Source organism: Musa acuminata, chromosome BXJ3-10, assembly GCF_036884655.1.
Source record: "Musa acuminata AAA Group cultivar baxijiao chromosome BXJ3-10, Cavendish_Baxijiao_AAA, whole genome shotgun sequence".
Taxonomy (NCBI): Eukaryota; Viridiplantae; Streptophyta; class Magnoliopsida; order Zingiberales; family Musaceae; genus Musa; species Musa acuminata.
The window spans coordinates 12790474-12800057 of record NC_088358.1 but is presented as its reverse complement, the minus strand read 5'-3'; positions in this window follow the sequence as shown (position 1 = coordinate 12800057).

The window sequence follows — 9584 nt, the reverse complement described above, 5'->3', positions numbered from 1 at the left end:
AAATATGACACTTATTAAAATATGTCATTGTTTTTTGTATTTTTATGAATTTTTTAGCATCTAAAATGTATGTTTTTTTATTTTTTATTTCTAACAAATTATAATGCATCCATATAATATTTTTTTCACATTTAAGTTTCTAAATAGGTCCTCAATATATACAGAAAATTTGATCTAGAAAAAAAAATTCTAATAGGTGATGTGGGGGACTCTCTGGTGATCGCCGGACGGTTGCGTTGCCTGAGGCAAAGACATGGTGGAGGAGGAAGACCGGAGACTGCAGCTGAGCTACGAAGAAGAATTAGTGCATGCTTCCGTCCTTGTTCAGATCTGACAGGAGACTTGTAGTCGTTGGCATTGCTACAACCACAACCAGCAGTGTTTTTTGGCTTGTCCTGTTCAATTCGAACGATATTTTATTCGATGTTTCCTTACCTTCTACGATCCGTTTGCTTTCTTCATGTCTATGCCTTGCAAGCCGATATGAATTGGGTCTCACATGGATCAGAGCCGACAAAATAGGTTCTCAGTGTGTACAGTGGGACGAACCTTCCCGTTGAATTTTATTCTCCATCTTCACTGCTTCTTTGATTGAAATAGCGTGTAATAGTAATTACATATTAATTGGAACATCTCCTCTATGGTAATGCACTACCAGGATGATATACCATACTATAACATTGCTTGATAAAGTAAATTACTATGTTATTTTTTATATATGGAATAATTATTTAGCGTAATTCAAACTTAAAGCTGTCCAAATCTTAAAACATAAGACAGAAGCATCCAACTCTAAGGTCCCTAAAGATCAACAAATAAATGAACATAAGCTTAATCTAGACAAACTGAGATATAGCAAAAGCAGATCCAAGAGCTGCCACGAACACGGTGTTCTTGAAGGAAGTAGCAAAACCCACGGCTGCGCTGGAGATGGAGCTGCCACTGTGGCCTGGCTGAGGAGATGGAGCATCTCCTGAGATGACCACTTCCCAGTGCACCATCACGCGAATGATCAACCTCTCCCCTGCCTTGCAGTTGCCTGGTTCGCCACTGATGAAGTAGAAGTAGCCGTGGCGGTCGAACGTGAACGTCGTGTTGCCGCCTACGAACTTGAGGAGTGGCGCCTTCGTGTCGCATTCTTTGTACGCGTTCTTGTCCACCACTAGCACCGAGTCGTTCTCATACTTGAAATCTGACAGCTCATCAAGAAATGAACTATCGAATGTTATTCGTGCCAGCAAAACGATCTTAATACTATATAATGAGAGAGAAAGCTTACACAAGGAATCTCCAATATGGAAGCGGTTCTTCGTCGCCCAGTGGTTGTAGTTCTCCAACTCATCTCCCGTGGGTTTCGTCCAACCTCTCGGTCCTCCAACACGGAACTCGTAAGCCGATAAGGTGGAGGAGAGAAGAAGCGAAACCGAAAGGAAGAAGAAGAGGTGAGAAGCAGCAGCCATTGATGAGACTGGAAGGCCACAAAATCTCGACCTGCTAGTGTTGGACTCGTGGACGCTCTTCAGGTGAAAGTGCTGTAGCAGCAAAGAAGACCTTTAAAAGGAGGCAAGTATAGAGAGAGAAAGTAATGGGTAGTTAATGTTCGTTGGATTGGATCGAGCATGCAGTCTCGAGGGGGAGTGGGGTGTATGACGTGATTGATTCAAACAGGTGAGTTCATGTACGTGTTAAGATTCGATGTTTGACTGTGTGTGTGAGAGAGAGAGAGAGAGAGAGAATACCGGAGTTTTGTTTGTGACTACGTGTCGTTGAACGAGTCAAATCATGGCCGAACACGTCGCGTGTGGAGGACGTGGTGGCATTGACCAAGTCTAACAATCATGAACGGGACCCATCTATACTAAAAGTTCTTTTACTGGTTATTAAGGCAGGTGCTTTAGGTAAGTAGTGGCTTAAGCTGCCATATGTACGTAAATTAGTATTATCACATAACAGTACATGATATATCTTAAGCAGATAAGCCCCGTGCTAGGTGTGGATCACAAGTCTAAATTCTTTGTTCTGGTCCAGTCCACACGTCGCGTGACAAACCTATTCAGGATGGTGCACCTCAAGTGATATAACATTAACAAATAACAAATAGTTACTAATCCATATGTGAAAAATTATGTCAAATAGGTAACTACTTGGTTCTGTGAGGCCAAGTTGGTCGTCTGATCTACATGCAGTGTAAAGTGCAACTTATACGAGGATATATAATGTTGGACTCGTCAATTATTATTGTGCGCGAAGCCAAATAGTATTACTCATTCACTCTTATGTATAGTTAAAAGACATGCAAATGGAACGTATGTTCAAGTGCAATGAGAGTACTAAGTCTTGCTCATGTGCCTAAACCTGCAGGCCTAAGCTTGTCTTGGCTTGCATTTGAACTTAAGCCTGTGCATAAATGTTGGGTCACGTGACACCTGACTGTAGTGGTATTATCATTATTAAGTATAGGACAAACAGCTCTAATGCACAAAGCAACATGCGGTGGCATGAACTCAACTAATTTCAAGGTGCTTAGGTCGTTAATGCTGCTACTGTGACTTACGGCAACATGGTGGTTGTAGTTATAAGGGAAGCCAGGAGATTACCTAGTCATTTATAACCCTTAAACACGTTCTATACTTAGTCATGCATTATAATCTTATATATGATAGTTTCTCTCCAGCAAGATTCAATCATGAAATCATGAAAGAGGTTTACTAATGCATACTCTAATTATTGGATCACATAGAAAAGTGGGACCAAGCTTTAGGTCCCGAACCATGTAAATACTATTTCTATGGGAATCATAGGTTGCAGAGAAAGAGGGTTGGCATGGCATCAGCCTAATAAACTTGCACATCAAGCCGGGTGAGGGACGCCCGACTTGTAGCAGGTTGCATGCTAGCAGCAACCATGCGTTCTAACAGTCCACGTGCGCTGTCATGTTTGCAAGGGATTATGTGCTCTGGTGCGTTCTGGATTGTGTCATGCACTGTTACTGTGCTTATAAAGGATGGGCATGGTGTTACATAATTCCATACAAAGAGATCAATTGTCTAATCTAAGGTGATGCTATGCAGTAAACACAATCTGCAGTGTTCAACAACACCCTTGGAACCAATCGTGCTGCCGCCTTCAGGTATGCACCGAATTGCATTGTGTGGCTGTACGATGTAACTATGGTTTGTAGCTGCAATCATAGTGTGGACGTTACTATGGTGACCGAAACCATAGTATCACTGTAAGACATAAGTTATAGCAACTACGGCTCGTGGCAGCCGACAGTTGCTGCAGCCCGAGAGCCCGCCAACCCGTGGTGGTCATAGGGTTGGCTGCAGCAATCTCACAATATCTAATACGTAGCCCTGGAGTGGGCTGGTTTCCTATGATCTACGGCATGTCGGTGAGTACGTCAATATTTGTCCTTGATGAGTTGATCCACAACAGGAACCTCAACCATCTTTAATTCTCTTTTTATATCATAAGAAAGGATCACATACATCTCGATCCAATTACAAGTTTATGGATCATGAAAGATGAATAAATCAATTGAACAGTCAATTTAATTGATGTAAAGATAAGTTATTAATCAAAGAAATATAAGTGTAAACAAACGAACATCCCTATCAACAAAGGTGATATCCATGCCCTTTTTTCTCTCTCCCTCGTCAGCATCATCTCCATCGTCGACCTCACTCCTTTGACAACTTGGGAGAAAAAGGATCATGATATATTTATATGATGGATATCTATCTCTCCAAAGAACCCTAACCCAAATCTATTAGGAGCCCTAATTTAATTAACATGGCTTGATTTGCAATCCTAATCTAATTAGGATTTTTATTAAATCTCCACATTCACTTTTAATCAAAATATATATCCTTAACATAATTAGGAGGAGTATCTATTTATCAAAATATCTTTTATTAATTTTAACATAGATTTAGTTATAAAATTATCAAAATAATGTAAAATTTTGGGTATAACATTTAAATGTTACGATCCAATGGGATAATTGATTTATTAACTATGTTTGATCCAAACCACTAATTAAAGTACTTAGATTGAAATCAATAGTAGTATACTTATCAAACACTTATAAGTCTACTTAGTGGAGGTATTAGAGTTATTCTTCTAAAATAGATAAGAAAATATTACCTAAGACAAATAAGTAAGAATGTGAAATAAATCATTAACTAGGTTTTCAAAGAGGCACTATCCTTTTCTCCAAAATTTGTATCACTTAGTTCAACGTCGAATTCCACCATAATTTAATCAACTCCTCTCTCTTTAGTAAGCATCTAACCCCTTCTTAATAGTGGTAGTCAGTTCATTGTAAAGACTTCTTCTTCCTTTAATAAATCTATCCTTGAAGGAGACCAGATCCGGTACGAGAAAACCAAGACCCTTCTCATTTATTTGCTAAAAAGAAGTATACATTTACATTCAATTTTGTTCATGCATCATCCAGGCAAATCCACTTTACCACCACAAAAGACTTGTTTCCCCTAATCCCCTTAGATTGAAATAATGATAAGTTAGAAAAGGACAAGACCCTATAGAAGATCATCATTTATGTTATCTTATTACCTTTAAAAATATCATTATTTGGGACCTTCTACACTACCGAGATTAAGCTACAAGTGCTATAAGGCTAGAGAATTACAATCATTCTCTTCTTTTGAGTCATTCCCTAAGTCAAGGATATATAAAATTAAATTAAAAACCTAATTTACTTTTACTAATCAGAAACCTATCTCATTTAGATATGAAATTGTGAACCTGAAATTTTTTGATATACTAATTTTTCTGTCTTGTCATACTTATGAGTCTCTGCACCGAATTCTGATTTGGACAAAGCTTGCTTCATCTAAAAGTAGACTCGTAGATCCATTACAAATATCATCAATATTGATAATGTATATATTATTTTATTTTAGGATAATCATAGATGTGTTTTTGTGTAGTTTTTCTATAATACAAGCATTAGATTCAAATCTAATAATATATCTTTTATCACATAATTGACTAATGCTCAAAAGATTGTGCTTTAAGCCATCAACCAACAAAATATCTTCAATAAAAAGGTTAGATTTGTTATCTATTGTTCCTTTGCCAATGATTTTACCCTTATTGTTGTCTCCAAATGTAACATATCCTTCGTCTAGGCTAATGAGCTTAGAGAATTAAGATGGATCTCTAGTCATATGCCTTGAGCATCTACTATCAAGGTACCATCTTTTGCTCCTAGCTTGTGATGGTAAACGTTTCTATAAAAAAGGATGATTTTTAAGTACCTATTTAATCTTGGGTGCCTCAAAAATATGACCCTTGTTAGCAATGATCATGTTCAAAGACTTGCTACCAACCTCAAATTTTTCTAAGGTTTCTTTCAGTAGCAAGTTTTTCTTTTGAAATATTTATAGTTCATCACATTTCGTACATACAACTAAACTATCATTGTGCTCAACTTTTAATTTATCAAAATTACTAACAAGAGAAGCATGCTCTTTTTTCAATAATTTATATTTTTTACTAATTAATTTATATTCATCAAATAAATTATGAAAAGCATTTAATAGTTCATCAAAGGATAAATTTGCATAAAGGAACTACTCACCTCATCTCTAATAGCTATTAGCGCATAGTGAGCAACTTGCTCGGTGTTGGTTGGTTCCTCGTCTTCGGATGCACTTGAGTTATCCCAAGTTACTTTAAGAGCCTTCTTCTTTTTCGGTTGCTTCCTCTTTGCTTGGGGACATTCACTCTTGAAGCGTTCCAACTTCTTGCATTCATAGCATATCACTTGTTCTTTCTTAGGTTTAAATTCATTTTTTGTATCATTTCTAAATTTATTCCTTTTTATGAATTTTTTAAACTTTCTTGTAAAGAGTGCCAAGTCATCATCAAGGTCCTCATCACTTGAATTTTCTTTCAAGTGGTCTTCGAGTTCTCAGTGACATATCCTTTTTGTTCTTTGGAAGGTTGTTCTCAAACTCTTCATGAGCATTATAAGTAATCTCATAGGTCATTAGTGATCCAATTAGTTCTTAGAGAGGAAAGTTATTTAAATCTTTGGCCTCTTGAATGACCGTGACTTTAGGGTCCCAACTCTTTGGAAGGGATCTTAAAATTTTATTAACAAGTTCAAAATTCGAGAAACTTTTACCAAGTCCTTTTAGACCATTGACGACATCCGTAAATCGGGTGTACATGTCTCCAATGGTCTCACTCAGTTTCATTAAAAACAACTCATAAATATGCACTAAAAGATTAATTTTTGACTCCTTCACTCTACTAGTGTCTTTATGAGTCACTTCGAGAGTGTGCCAAATACAAAAATGGTTTCACAAATAGACACACGATTGAACTCGTTTTTATCTAAAATACAAAACAAAGTATTCATAGCCTTAGCGTTTAAAACGAAAGTTTTCTTCTTTAACTCATTCCAATTGTTCATTAGAAGAGAAGACCTTTGAAACCCATTTTTAATAATATTTTATAATTTAAAATCCATTGAAATTAGGAAGATCCTCATTCTAGTCTTCTAATATGTGTAATTCGTCCTATTGAGCATGGACGAATGTGTAATTGAATGAACCTCTTGGTTGCTAGTAAATGCCATCTCTCTTGGGTTTTAAACCAAATGAGAGTGAACCTTACTCTGATAGCAATTGTTAGGATCAAGAGCGGCACTAAGACGCGAGGGGGAGGGGGGGGGGGGGTGAATTAGTACAACGAAAAATTCTTCGATTTCGTATAAAGTTTGTATCGATTCAAATCGTTTCAAAAAAATGTTGAACATAAAACTTTTGTAAGAATAGAGAAGCTCAAGGAGATTTACAGTAAAGTAAATTACACAAAAGAAAAAACAAACCAAAATTTAGAGTGGTTCGGTCAATGAAACATACGTCCACTTTGGATTCCTCCTCCGTCGAGATCACCGGCGTCTATAAAGGCCTTCCTTCAATAGACAAAGGCCAACTACCTTTTACAGTGCTTTCTCCTTTCGCCGGGTTTAGGAGACAACCCTTACAAGTCTCACTCCTCTTTCTTGGATGGTTATAAGGCTAAGAGAGGGAGGATGAGGACTCTTCTCACTTTTACAACACTTTTCACACCCCCAAACACTTAGAATTTTTCACATATATAATAACACTTTGTTACCCTTTCATACAAAAAAGGGTGGGGGATTTATAGGCCCCAATGACTTCAAAAGTTGGGGCCAAAAAATTTAAATCCTTAGATTTCAGGATGCTGGTGGTACCACCACCATTAACGGGCGGTACCACCGCCTGATAGAGCTCGGAGATCGAGCTCTAGAGGTACCACTGCTGGCAGCATTGACTACCAACGGTACCACCGCCCAGACCACCTGGGAGATTGGGTCTCCCAAGCGGTGCCACCGCCGGCCATGATTCTTGGGGGTGAATGAGTTATTCAATCCGGCCCAATTCAGCCCTATTAAGGGCCCAGTTGGCCCCTATCTGAGTTAGTGGAATTACCTCCCAATCCTAACTCAACTAATGTATTAACTATGATTAAAGCAAGCGATTAGTCTGGTATATCGATTTCTCTCAACGATCCTCTGACGAACTTCTTGGCGAGTCTTCTAGCGAACTCCCGATGATGTCTAGGTGATCTTCCGACAAGCTTTTGATAATCTTCCAATGAGCTTCCAGTGACGAACTCTCGGTGATCTTCCGACAAACTCTCGGCGATCTTCAGACGAGCTCTCGGCAAGCTCCCGGTATATTATCTGAATCTTCGATTTCGGCTCATCATTTGCTTTAAGCCTTACTGCTGTCGCAGTTAATCATATATACTTATCTCAACATATAGATTAGGTCAAACAATTTACCAATTGATTTCATCATCAAAATCTGAGATTCAATAGTACTGCCCAAACACAATCTCTGAGAGACTGTCAAGCGGTGTCAAGCGGTGGTACTGCCCAATGTTAGAGCTACAGGCAATGATACCACCCAACACAGGTGGTGGTACCGCCAGGACCCCGAAAACTAGGGATGAGATATTTTTAGGCTCCAAGTTTGAATCAACTTAAGTCCTATAAATGCCCCTCTTATCCCTGGTTAAACCACACATAACTGAGAGCAAAAAAAGGAAAGAAAACTCAGTTTTAATTGTGTGTGAACTCTTCTCAAAGCTTTAAGTGTTAGTATAGTTTGAGAGAGGAGTAAAGGGGGTTGTAAAGGTTCTCTTCTGAACATATCCAAAGGAGAATTGAGTTGTAAGGGTGGTTGATCTTCGCCCATTGAAGAAAAATCAATAGTGGATGCCAATGACCTCGACGGAAGAGGAATCGGTAGAGTGGATGTAGATCAAGACGACCGAACCATTATAAAAATCCAGTTTACATTTCTTTTGAGTAATTTATTTTAACTACAAACTGCCTTACTTGTTTTACATCCACTACATGCTCCCTTACACTTCCAAGTTAATATCTTTATGAAACAGTTTTCGTCAAAACTGGTTAATCGCAACGAGATTTTGAACTAACGTAATTTTATCGCACTAATTTACCACCGCCCCCCCACCCCCCTCCCCCCCCCTCCTTATTGCCAACTCATTCCTAACAATACAATCATGGGGTTCTGATGTGGAATTAATTTAAGAACGCACTATTGAATCGTTTCGGACCTACGAAGTATAAAAATATCGATGACCAATTCACAAAGATGTTGAATCTCAGATTTTAATGATGAAACCAATCGATAAGTATTTATGACTTAATCTACGTTTTGAGTGATGCAGGATGCTTTAATCAAGGAGAGATAATTAATGCAGGAAGAATCATGTTAGACCGAAGGAAAACGTGTCAGAAGATTGGACGTCGGGCCGGAGGATTAGTTGACGTATCGACAGAAGGCTTCGAGCTATGGATTTGGGCATCGGGCTAAGAAGAGCGGATATTGCACCAAGGATATCGGAGTTGCAGAGGTCAACTGACCAAAAGGGCAATAGACCGCAAGATTGGACTATCGTTGAAGAATCGGATGAAGCGTTGATTGACTAATGACATGTTGGACAACATGATTCATGCTTAGAAATAATTATCTAGATCGAAGTGTGTTTTTGTGTGTGTAGGATTAACTATGATAGTAAGACATAAGGCAAAATGAAGTCCCAGAGTCAATAACGTGATTTCGTTAGGAGTTCGAGAGTTCGTCGGAAGTCCGGACGTTCGTCAGAAGTTCTACCGGAACCAACCGAGAAGTCCAGGAGCTTATCAAAGAAGCTCGTCGGAACTCGCCAAGAAGATCATCATGAAGTCCAAGAGCTTGCCAAGAGTCCACCGGAACATTGCCAAGAGTTCGTCGGAAGATCGCCGAAAGCTCGCTAGAAGAAATCAGACTTATCTTGCTTAGAATATATCTTAGGAATCATAGTTAGCACATAATTAGAGTTGGGATTGGGAGGTAATCTCATCAACTCTATTAGGGGCCAACTGGGCCTGAACTTAGGCTGGTTTGGGCCAGATTCAAGGCCCAACCAGGGTGCTGAAACCCCGGTCGACGGTGGTACCACCCCTGTTCGACAATGGTACCGGCCTTGTTCGGCGGTAGTACTGC